At 37.2% G+C, this 12,421-nt stretch overlaps 1 long non-coding RNA gene across 1 annotated transcript; it reads right to left on the reverse strand.

The window, feature by feature from the left end:
- Nucleotides 1-451: 451 nt before the first annotated feature.
- On the reverse strand, nt 452-1,914 carry LOC110934308. The gene is made up of 3 exons (XR_002588221.2): nt 1,780-1,914; nt 1,068-1,155; nt 452-597 (listed from the first exon to the last, which is right to left on the reverse strand). It is a non-coding gene; the product is annotated as an uncharacterized LOC110934308 (long non-coding RNA).
- Nucleotides 1,915-12,421: the final 10,507 nt, after the last annotated feature.

The raw sequence follows: 12,421 nt of genomic DNA on the forward strand, positions 1-12,421 counted from the left end.
TAGCAGTAAGCGACCAAGTGAACCGGAACACAGCGTGAACAATGGACCCATACTTCAAGCGCCCATTCCCAAAAGAAGAAGAACCATGCCATATGGTTGTTCTTACAAAGAATTCTGGTCCTGTAAACCAACATAATTCTCGGGCAATGAAGGACCCATTGCAGCCCTACGCTGGATAGAGAAAACTGAGGCTGTTCTGAAAATAAGCAAATGTGCTGAAGAAGATAGGATAATGTTTGCTTCAAATCTGTTTAAAATGCAGCCTTAGAATGGTGGAACAATATCCTCCAGTCAAGAGGAAGTGATAGAATTTATAGCATGGAATGGGAGGAGTTCAAAAATATGGTAGAAAGGAAATTCTGCTGTAACGCCCTAACACGTTTTAACCTAAGATTTGCAGCGGAAAATACATACCTAAAATTTCCTTCATGATATTCTTTCTTTATTTAAATACATTAATCTCTTTTTATAAATTAATCCAAAACTAACATACATGTCTCAATTTAAGTGACTACGTACACACCCACATACAATCCATATCTTGACTCGATCTTCAACCGCGTACACTTCATGATGAAACATCCAAACATGTATAACCTGCAGTCACCACATTCAATCACATTATTAGCAACCGATGACATAATGCAAAATCTTAACACGTGCATAATAGCGCGTCAACATATCATGCTTTCTCTTATACTAGCCCCTTCATCCATCCATTCGATTACTCACATCGGATTATGGAGTCAACCTTCGCTTCCTTTGTTAACATGCCTATACTTCACATTAATTCTCAATAGAAAACGATTAGTACAATAGCTTCCATTTATATGAACATGTCCTCAAATACAAATAACTCATCTTATTCATTCAATCCTAATTTCATTATGTAAGTTCCATTTCTTACCCAAACTTAACCAAATCTCTTTCTTAACCACTTCCAACCCATTCCATTAAAACTTAAATTAGTAATAGCATTGACCCATATCTTCTTACATTACAATCAACAATTAACATATATCATAAATACATTACCAAACGAAAGGGTAAGTTAGGAGTTCACTTACTTTGCGCGCCCGTATTTGCGTTCGCTTATTTGATTGAGTATTCGTAGCCCGTTAGCCTTCAACGCTCCCATCCATCTTGACATGATTCCTATACACTCATGTCATTACATTCACATTCTTATTAGCATATATGCTTATACTTATGAACAACCATACCAAATTCACATCTAACATACGACCTACATAAAGCATACTCAACATCATTAATCCATTTAAACAAGCATAAAGCATACTCGACATCATCCCTACATAATCTTCACATGAACTATATATGTTTACCCATTACTTGCATACAATTTCACTTATTATTGTCTTTTAGACATTTTATCAAACACTTGGCGTGCGTACTACTTCCTAAGCATAATGTATAAGTTCTTTAAGCATGTTCTTCCTTATTTCATCTTATGAACTATCACATTCAAACAAGATCTCATAATCATAAATTTCACTTCAAGTTTAACTATCTTAGTCTATCATGCAACACCTTATACAACACAAGATTACACTATAGCATCTTCAAGTTCATCATGATCATCATCTTCACACTCATGCAATGGGTTTCATTCTAAATCACCCAATTACTTGAAATTATTCATAACACAAGTTCTATTTGGTGTTTCTAACACCTCTACATGCTTAATTTCATACAATTTCATGGATTGATTATAACCCACTTCAAACAAGGTCACCAAATCTAAGTTTTAAGACATACCTTATGATCCCCTTGTGAAGGTGATCATTAATTCACGTTCGGTTGTGAATTTGGACTTCGTTTAGCCTTTCAATTTGCAGATTTTATGAAGTTTAGGGTTTTGGCTCCATGGGAGCTTTCCCTGCTCGTTCATGAACACACACGATGTGTGTGTATGTGTGTGTGTTGTTTTCTTTTAACACAACAACTTTCAAGTTATCCCACTTTGGTCCCTCATGTTTCGTTTTAATTAAATAAGGCTTCAACTCTTCGCTTACTACTAACGAGACCAATAATCAACAAGGTTAATTATTCCTAGTAAATCCTCATTTTTCAGGTTAACTTTTCTCATTAACGGTACCTTACCCGTTTCTTAATAGTAACCGGGTCTAAATTACCAAACCCGTTTTTGGGGTGTTACATCTGCCCTCCCAATGAAAAGGAAAAGATAGCAAATAAGTTTTTGAATCTTAGAATTACCGGGGTAGACAGTAAGGGGTACACTACCACATTCTTTGAATATGCTAGGATAGTACCAACCCTTGCATCCCCTGAACCGGTATTAATCTCCCGTTACATCTGGGGATTAATCGGAGAGATTAGACATGTAGTCAAGGCAGCTAGACCCCAAACCATAGAAGAAGCTGTAGAACTAGCCAATACCTTGACTGATGAACTAGTGCGAACTAGAGAAGAAGACCAGAGAAGAAACCTAACCCAAAGGCTTACTCAAGAATTCCGTTCTGGGAATTCCAAACGTAGTAATATAGGTTCTACCTCTGCACCATACTGCAATGCCTGCAAAAAGAAGCATTCTGGAAGATGCTCTACTTACTGCAATTACTGTAAGGCGCCAGGACACAAGGAAGAAAATTGCAGGAGAAAAACCAGTAATGGAAGGTGCTACAACTGTGGAGAAAAAGGTCATATTAAGACAAACTGTCCAAAATTGGCTCCAGCTGCAAACGAAAAGAATCCTAAAAACGCTAGAGCATTCGTTCTAACTGCAGACGAAGCTAGGATGATTCCGGACGTTATTGCTGGTACGTTTTTAGTTAATGATATTTTTGCTAAAGTATTATTTGACTCTGCTGCAAACCAAAGTTTTAGTAATACTTCATTTTGCAAACTCCTAAATCAATCATTAACTAAACTACCACAAGAATGTTTAGTAGAGACAGCAAATGGAGAAACTGTAAAGATTTCTGAAATCTTGCAAGGAGCAAGAATAGAAATTTTTGATCAAAAATTTATTGCAAACCTTTACCCAATGAATCTGGTAGGATTTGATGTCGTGTTAGGAATGGATTGGTTAATAGCCAATAAAGCCAATATTTTATGTGATCAAAAGTCAATTCAGGTAAAATCACCAAGAGGTGAAAAGATCACAATTAAAGGAGATAAGTCATCTAGATCCACTAAATTCATCTCTGTGATGAAAACTACGAGTTATATAAGGAAAGGATCTATAGTGTATTTGATTTCTATAATCACTAACACTAAAGGAAAAGAATTAAAAGATATTCCAGTAGTGTCCCAGTTTTTAGATGTCTTTCCAGAAGAATTGCCAGGACTACCGCCAGACAGAGAAGTTGAATTCAGAATTCACCTGCTACCAGGAACACCACCAATTGCCAAAGCACCTTACCGTTTGGCACCCGCGGAAATGCAAGAACTGAAGAAACAACTAGACGAATTGTTGAAGAAGGAATTCATACAGCCAAGCTCATCGCCATGGGGAGCACCGATATTGTTCGTCAAAAAGAAGGACGGATCAATACGTATGTGCATTGACTACCGTGAATTGAACAAAGTCACGATTAAGAATCGGTATCCATTACCGAGGATCGATGATTTGTTTGATCAACTTCAAGGAGCTCGATATTTCTCTAAAATTGATTTAAGATCAGGATATCATCAATTAAAGGTACAGGAAGAGGATATTCCTAAAACCGCATTCCGAACAAGGTATGGTCATTATGAATTTACTGTCATGCCATTTGGTTTAACCAATGCCCCAGCCGCATTCATGGACATGATGAACCGAATATGTAAACCATATTTGGATAAAGGAAAAGCTTTATTGAGAAAGGAAAAGCTTTATGCTAAATTTTCAAAGTGCGAGTTTTGGTTAGAACAAGTACAATTTCTCGGACATTTAGTTAATCATGAAGGAATTCATGTAGATCCAACAAAGATCGAGGCAATTACCAAATGGAAACCCCTGAGTCTCCAACCGAGATTAGAAGTTTCTTAGGATTGGCCGGTTATTATAGAAGATTTATCCGAGATTTTTCTAGAATAGCCATTCCTTTAACTAAGTTAACCTGTAAATCTGTTAAGTTTGAATGGGGACCAAAACAAGAAGAAGCCTTTAGAATTCTTAAGCAAAGATTAACCCATACACCCATACTAGCGTTACCAGAAGGAACTGAAGACTTTGTAGTCTTTTGTGACGCTTCAAAGTTAGGTTATGGATGTGTATTAATGCAACGTCAAAAGGTTATAGCTTATGCATCTAGACAGCTTAAGAGTCATGAAGAAAATTATTCAACCCATGATTTGGAATTAGGAGCTATAATCTTTGCCCTTAAGATTTGGAGACATTATCTTTATGGTAGTAAGTTTACTATATTCACAGATCATAAGAGTTTAAGGTATGTTTTTGGGCAAAAAGAGTTGAATATGAGACAAAGACGCTGGATGGAGTTACTTAGTGATTATGATTGTAATATCCAGTATCATGCAGGAAAAGCCAATGTGGTGGCTGATGCTTTAAGTCGAAAGTATCACGAAAAACCAAAAAGGGTACGTTCTCTTAAATTAAATCTACAATAGATTTAAATGATCAGATTAGAAAAGCACAAGAATCAGTAATCAAGGAGGATACTGAAAAATTAAAAGGAATGATTAAGGAATTAGAACAAGGAACAGATGGAACTTGGAAATTCCATAAAAAGAGAATGTGGATACCTAAATTAGGAAATTTACGTCACCGTATATTAGAAGAAGCTCATAAATCTAAATATACGATGCATCCAGGAAGTGATAAAATGTACCAGGATTTAAGGAAAAATTTTCTGGTGGATAGGAATGAAAAAAGATGTAGCAGCCTATGTTTCTAAATGTCTAACTTGCTCACAAGTTAAAGCTGAACATCAGAAACCCTCAGGTTTGTTACAACAATTAGAAATGCCAGTTTGGAAATGGGAATTGATAACAATGGATTTTGTTACCAAATTACCCAAAACAAGAAAAGGTAATGATACAATCTGGGTGATTGTAGATCGGCTAACCTAGTCAGCTCACTTCCTACCAATGAAGGAAACCTTTAGTATGGAACAATTAGCCAAATTATATGTAAATGAAATTGTTTCGTTACATGGAATTCCTTTATCAATTGTTTCTGATAGGGATAGCTGTTTTGCCTCTCATTTTTGGTCAAGTTTCCAAAAAGCAGTGGGAACCAAGTTGAACTTAAGCACAGCTTATCATCCTCAAACAGACGGGCAAAGCGAAAGGACAATCCAGACAATGGAAGACATGCTTAGAGCTTGTGTAATTGATTTCAGAGGTAATTGGGACGAACACTTACCTTTAATAGAACTTTCTTATAATAACAGTTATCACACAAGTATCAATGCTGCACCATTCGAAGCACTTTATGGACGAAAGTGCAGAACCCCAGTCTGTTGGGCAGAAATTGGAGAAAAACAACTATCTGGACCCGAGATAGTACAAGAAACAACTGACAAAATCATTCAAGTCAAGGAACGACTGAAAGCAGCGCGTGATCGACAAAAGAGCTACGCTGATAATAGACGCAAACCACTAGAATTTCAAGTAAGAGATAAAGTATTATTAAAAGTCTCTCCTTGGAAAGGAGTAGTAAGATTCATCAAAAGAGGAAAACTAAGTCCCAGGTATATTGGACCTTTCAAGATTATTAAAAGAGTAGGACCTGTAGCCTATCAGCTACAACTGCCAGAGGAAATGGCAGGAATACATGATGTGTTTCATGTATCTAATCTCAAAAAGTGTCTAGCCGATGAATCACTCTTAGTACCTCTTAAAGATATAAAAGTTAATGAACAACTCAAGTTTGTAGAGAAGCCTCTACAGATTGAAGATAGGAAAATTAAGAATCTCAAGCATAAGAGATTAGTTCTGGTCAAAGTAAACTGGGACTCCAAAAGAGGACCTGAATACACATGGGAGCTTGAATCAGAAATGCAAAGGAAATATCCACACTTGTTCCAGTAGATCTCGAGGACGAGCTCTAAAACAAGGTGGGGAGGATATAACAACCCTCGGTAAAACCGACACCCTCATAATAATTTTGACACCCTAGTATATCTTAAAATGTCTCAACATGTCTTTATATACACCCCGTATGTGAAAACCGAGCCAAAATAGATTATAATATATATAATAAATTAAAAACCCTAAAAAGTAAGCTGAGGCGGGCCGCGTAGGGCCTCACCTCAACTTAACGCGGGCCGCATTAGGATGTAACCGGACTCCGCTGAAATCATTAGTTGATGCGGGCCGCGTACAAGTTCGTTTAACTTAATGCGGGCCGCGAGCGACCTAGAATGTGGCGCAGCCCGGTGATGACACGTGTCATCACCGTGTCAAGTCTAGAGGGTGACCCAGCCAAGCTACGCATTGACCGGAGGTCAACGCGGGCCGCGTAGGCCTTGTGCTCATGTCACGCGTGCCGCGAGAGGGTGCGATTTCAGCCTTATAAATTGAGGCCATCGGCCTTCAGTCCGTCTCGCTCATTCCTTTCTTTCTTTCTTAATTTTCTGTAGTGGCGTTATTATACCCGGGCATTATACCCCCTAAAATAGCTAGATTCTGCTACGATGTAAGTATTATAACCCCTGGAGACGTATTAGATACTCTGCCCGATTGATCTAGGGTTCCGTAACGGCTGTCGTGGTTCTGCCCGACGTAGTCGTTGGAATGTCGTCTCGGGGAGGGTATTACTAATGTTAAAATGGGTTATTATACTAACACACGTGCATTTGTGTAAATTATAGATATTCACCAGGAAACCCTAAAGAATAACCTAAGACAGCAATGTGAGTGATCCTTCTTTTTATATACTCATTTTTGTGAGTTGATCCACTTTTTGTAAACCTTTTGTTAATTATTTTTACAAAACCTTAAATACCTTTCTATGCGAATAACAGTTATTGAGTATTTGTAAGAATACAATTATCGTGGGTATGTTGGGGTTTTGTATACAAAATTTGTTATCTCCTGGTTAAGGAATAACATTTCCACAAGTCGGGTTCGACAGTACCAACGGGTGATAATTGATATAACTTGGAAACAAATGTAATTGCGGGATCGCCCTCAATATTGTTCACTGTGAAATTACTTTTTATCTAAACCTGATTAAAATGGGATTCACTCACCAGTATTTCCCACTGACAAAATGTTTTTAAAACGCGTTTCAGGTAACAAAATGTGAAAGCCAAATAGAAGCCAGCTGGACAGCACTGAATGCTTGAAAAAGTGGCAATAAAGTTACCTAAGAATAAAATGGATGTTTTTATTAAATAAATAGGATTTATTCCTATGAAATGTGTGTATTGAAAACTTGGGTTTTACCCATATGTTTAATGTTATAAAACATGGTGGTTTACTCTGATTAAATATTTCCTAACTACGGTCCTGATGAAAATTTCCGCTGCCAAATTGGAAAAATAAACGTGATACCACCGAAACTGGCTCACGGCCGCCCGTTCCCGGGAACTAGGGATCGGGGGCTGTGACAGTTATCTTGTGTCATATTGTACTATGTTACATTTTACTTTAATGTACGTCAAGTTTACATATATTTTTTGTGGCTTGCTAGTGGTTCACTACTACAGAAATAGGTATTTGCTATGGTCAAATTCGTAGCAAATCCATAGCAAACACCCATTTAGCTACGGATTTGCCACGGATTTGGTCCGTAGCTACAAGTCTCGTCGCTAATTTATTTGCTACAAACTTTAGCTACGAAAATTATATTTGCGACGGTTTTTAGCTACGAAAATTATCTTTATACGTATTTCAAACACTAAGGTTTTGGCTATGGCATGTACATTTTTGGATGTTGTGACTTGTTTGTGGTGAATGTTTCCATTGCTTTTGCATGAAATTTTCGTTACACTATGTGCCAAAGAGTAAATCCTACGAATGAGACATCCGGGTCTACCGAGTTTCAAAAGAATAAAAAAATCGATTATATTTAACCCATTTGATTTTGAACAAACTTTTATCGAAACGTAGATAAAATTAAGAATGTCGGTATATATTCATAACTTAATAAAGAGTAAACTGTCATTTTGGTCCCTGTGGTTTGGGCACTTTTGTCATTTTAGTCCAAATCTCAAACTTTTTAAATCTGGGTCCCTGTGGTTTCACTTTTGTTGCCATCTTAGTCGAAAAATGAAATCAGACCAGATTCTCCTAATTAAACCCTTATATTTTGTCTTTATCCTCAGGGGTGTTTTAGTCATTTTTTTATTATACTCATTATTAATTAAAAATAATAAACCTAAATAAATCAGTTTGACCAAGACATCATCTTCCCCAGATGCATAAACCAAACCCCACCATCACAACTGTTTCTCTCTCTCAATATCATCTGTTTCTCTCTAACCTAAACCAAACCCCACCATCACAACTGTTGGAAGAAGAAGATGATGCTCGGAAAGCCACAGTTCTAGGGTTCCGTCACCGATGTTTCTTTATCTCTACTCCAATCTCGCACCCCTCTCTTCACCCCTCTCTTATTAAAACTATCGCCGCCACCATCTTCCAACAACCACTGTCGCCTCCTCCGATAACCCCATCCTCGCTCAAATCGCCACCATCCTCGGCCCGGACAACACTCAATTCGAAACCCTAATCTCTCACCTTATGTTCACCGGATAACATCCACCACCACACTCCACCCCTACACCACCGTTGCCCTACCAAACCACCACCGCCGCACCACTGCTGAACCACACTTACACCTACAGAACCACACCCATCTCCAACCCCCTGCACCACCGCTGCCCTACCAAACCACCACTGAACCACCCTCACCCCACCGAACAACCACCATCTCCAACCCCCTACACCATTGTTGCCCTACCAAAACACTACTACTGTTGATGTTTCATTCTCTCAAACCCACACCAACGACCATCAAGCACCACCACACTTTCATTACCGTCGTCACCATCCCTATCCGCTCAATGATCTTCCGGTTGTGTCGACTCAGATAAGAGTGGAGCAACAAGAACTGATGAGCAAATAGTAAATCTTGAAAGAAAAGTCGATTCAGATTTGAGTGAGAAGGGTGGGGATGGTGGTGGTGTTAATGGAGGGGGGAGGAGGTGGCGGTGGTGAGAAGGGGGAGAGAGTGGCAGTGGTTTGGGTGAAATGGGGAAGATGATGTGATTAAATAGGGTCAAAGATTTATTTTGTTTTATTATATGTAATCAATATTAGGTTATAATAATACAAAAATGACTAAAATACCCCTGAGGATAAAGACAAAATATCAGGATTTTAGTTGAGGAATATGGCCAAATTTAACTTTTGGATTAAAATGGCAACAAAAGTGAAACCAAAGGGACCCAGATTTAAAAAGTTTGAGATTTGGACTAAAATGGCAAAAATGCCCAAACCATAGGGACCAAAATGACAGTTTACTCCTTAATAAAACATTACATTATATGATCAAACTAACAAAAAGAGTAAACGGCCATTTGGTCCCTGTGGTTTGGTCACTTTTGCCACTTTAGTCCAAAACTTAAACTTTTTGCATCTAGGTCATTGTGGTTTCAGTTTAATTGCCATTTTGGTCCAAAAATCAAATCAGGTCATATTTGTCTTATAAAATCCTTCTATTTTATCCTTCTCCATATGGCCAAAATGATCATTTCTTTTTTATAAATAAATACCATATTTTATAAGACAAATATGACTTGATTTGCCTCTGAGGAAAATGACAAAATTGCAGGATTTTATAAGACAAATATGACCTGATTTCTTTTTTGGACCAAAATGGCAATAAAACTGAAACCATAGGAACCCAGATGCAAAAAGTTTGAGTTTTGGACTAAAGTGACAAAAGTGACCATGGCAGTTTACTCTAACAAAAAAAAGTGAAGTAGCTTTGACAACTTGTAACTTTGTGCTACAATTACTTATACATTACAAGTTACAACTCGGTCTCAATAAAATTCATATCGAGTTATTGATAAAAATGAAATGACCAAAATACCCTTAAGTGGATATACATAACTGGAAATTTTAACTTGGTTAGTGCTAAAAGACGAAAGGTGTAATGTGTTTTCCAAACAAAGAATTGTGACTGTAATTATTAAAGTTAAAGACTGTTTATTGCAACCCGCTATAGACGTAAAGAACGAGAAGTGTAATTTACCCTTTGTTTTTTTTATTCGATGTGAAAAGGTAAAACTTTAAATTGGTTTCTTTACAACTAAAGATCATATGTAATTTATATTATTTATTATTTAAAGAGATAAAATCCTATTTTTGGTTGAAACAAACATGGAAAACCATATATAATATTTGCCTATTACTTTACTTAGCAAGGTAGGTTTGTCGCCATGTATGCTTTTGAAGGTAAAAGTCCCATGCATCGATACATAAAATAAAATAAATAAACTCACTATCACACATATGCATACACACGTGTTTATATTTTTTTAATTTGAAAAAGAATACACATGTGTTTATATTTCTTTTATTTGAGCGGCAAGATTAATACACGTGCTTATATGAAAGTATCTCTATCTTAGGGTTGTCGTGATAATTTGCATTTCTAAAATTTGAATCTTTGGTTTACACCATTGCTTGTCATTTGTCGCAAAAGAATGTGTGTATCTTGTCGTCGAAAAGAGTAAATTACAAAAATCGTCCTTTATATGTGTCACTTATTGCAAACTGTGTCCTTTGTCTTCAGTAATTACAGAAAACGTACTCGATGTTTGCAAATCCTTGCAAGTTATGTCCTTTAGCCCTAACTCAATTAATTTTTGTGGTTAAATCTGACCAAATGGACCCCGCAAGAGGGTATTTTGGTCATTTTACTCTCATGTGGGGTCCATTTGGTCAGATTTAACCACAAAAATACCCTCATGTGGGGTTCATTTGATCAGATTTAACCATAAAAATTAACTGAGTTAGGGCTAAAGGACATATATAACTTGCAAGGATTTGCAAACATCGAGTACGTTTTCTGTAATTATTGAAGACAAAGGACACAGTTTGCAATAAGTGACATATATAAATGACGATTTTTGTAATTTACTCGGTCGAAAAAGATGAAGTTCAAGGTAGCAAACTTGTATGTTGATAGAAGAATACAATGTATCAATTTCATTCAAAAGTGAATGACGTGATCACCATCAAAATGGGTTTGGTTTCTTTCAAAGGGTTCGAATTTATGGGTTTTTTGAAAATAAAGATGGAAAGATGATGGCATATTGATTGGTTGAACTCAAAAGTGTGTGTCAAACCGGTACAATTTCGCTTTCTCTTTTGCAAAAGTTGGCTAGCTTCGTTTGCTTTTTTTGATTTTCTAAGCAAAATAATATTAGTATATTTATGGATCCTAATTAAAACACAAAGCTTAAACAATTGACTAACACCATATTAAATTGTGCAAGTGACAATTATCGTAGATCATACACTTTACAACATTGACCCTAAACTATTACAAATTGACCTTCTTAGCTAAACTTATTAATAACATAGCATTATTCTCATGTCGCGTTTCGGGTTATACGACCACCCTAATCTTAAGTATACAATAAACTTAGATGATTAGAAATGTTCTTTTAACGTTGGACCGTTACATCGTTTGTTGCTTCTGCTTTTACAAGACACGATATATCCACCAAGGGTCACGGTAAACAACTAAAATCGCACCGCACTAAACTGAGCATAAATGAAAACCAAACTTAATAGTAACACTTAGGTCATAGGCATCCTTTTTTAACATTTTTACACCTAAATACCACCTAACCTTACACTTGCAAAAATTTAAACTCACACCACTTTTGTAAAGAACAAGCACCATACCAGTGGTGGACTTATAGTGGTAATAGGGGTAGCACGGGCTACCCCTCAACCCTGTCTCCGTAGTGTAAAAATACCCCTTAACTCCATTTTCATAGTGTAAAAATACCCCTCAACTCCGTTTCTGTTATATAAAGGATACCCCTGATCCTAAAAAAAAATTAGGATACCCTTAACTATTTGGACTAGTTCCGCCACTGGAGAGCTTGACCAAAATAATTTTGGGGGGGGGGGGGGGGGGACCCCGGGTATCAACTAAATAATCTACACCCCTGCACCATACCACAAACCACTAGGACATGAGGGTCGTTCTTGTGCAAATTTAGAACCGGTCCAGTCTCAAACCGCATTTAAACTTCTAGGCTAGGGATTCAAGCTCAGTTATAAAAGAAAAAATCCCGTTGACTTGTATTGGCTCCCTAGCTCCAGAAGCTATCCGTTTGTTGACTAGGGTCCACAAGGTTCTCCATGCCTCATCAACAGGGGGGCAGGGGTTTGTCTTTAATAGGCTAGGGTTTACTATTCAGAAAGGGGTAGCGGCGCAGCTTGTTGCTCGCTTACC

The sequence above is a fragment of the Helianthus annuus genome, chromosome 4, assembly GCF_002127325.2.
Source record: "Helianthus annuus cultivar XRQ/B chromosome 4, HanXRQr2.0-SUNRISE, whole genome shotgun sequence".
Lineage (NCBI taxonomy): Eukaryota > Viridiplantae > Streptophyta > Magnoliopsida > Asterales > Asteraceae > Helianthus > Helianthus annuus.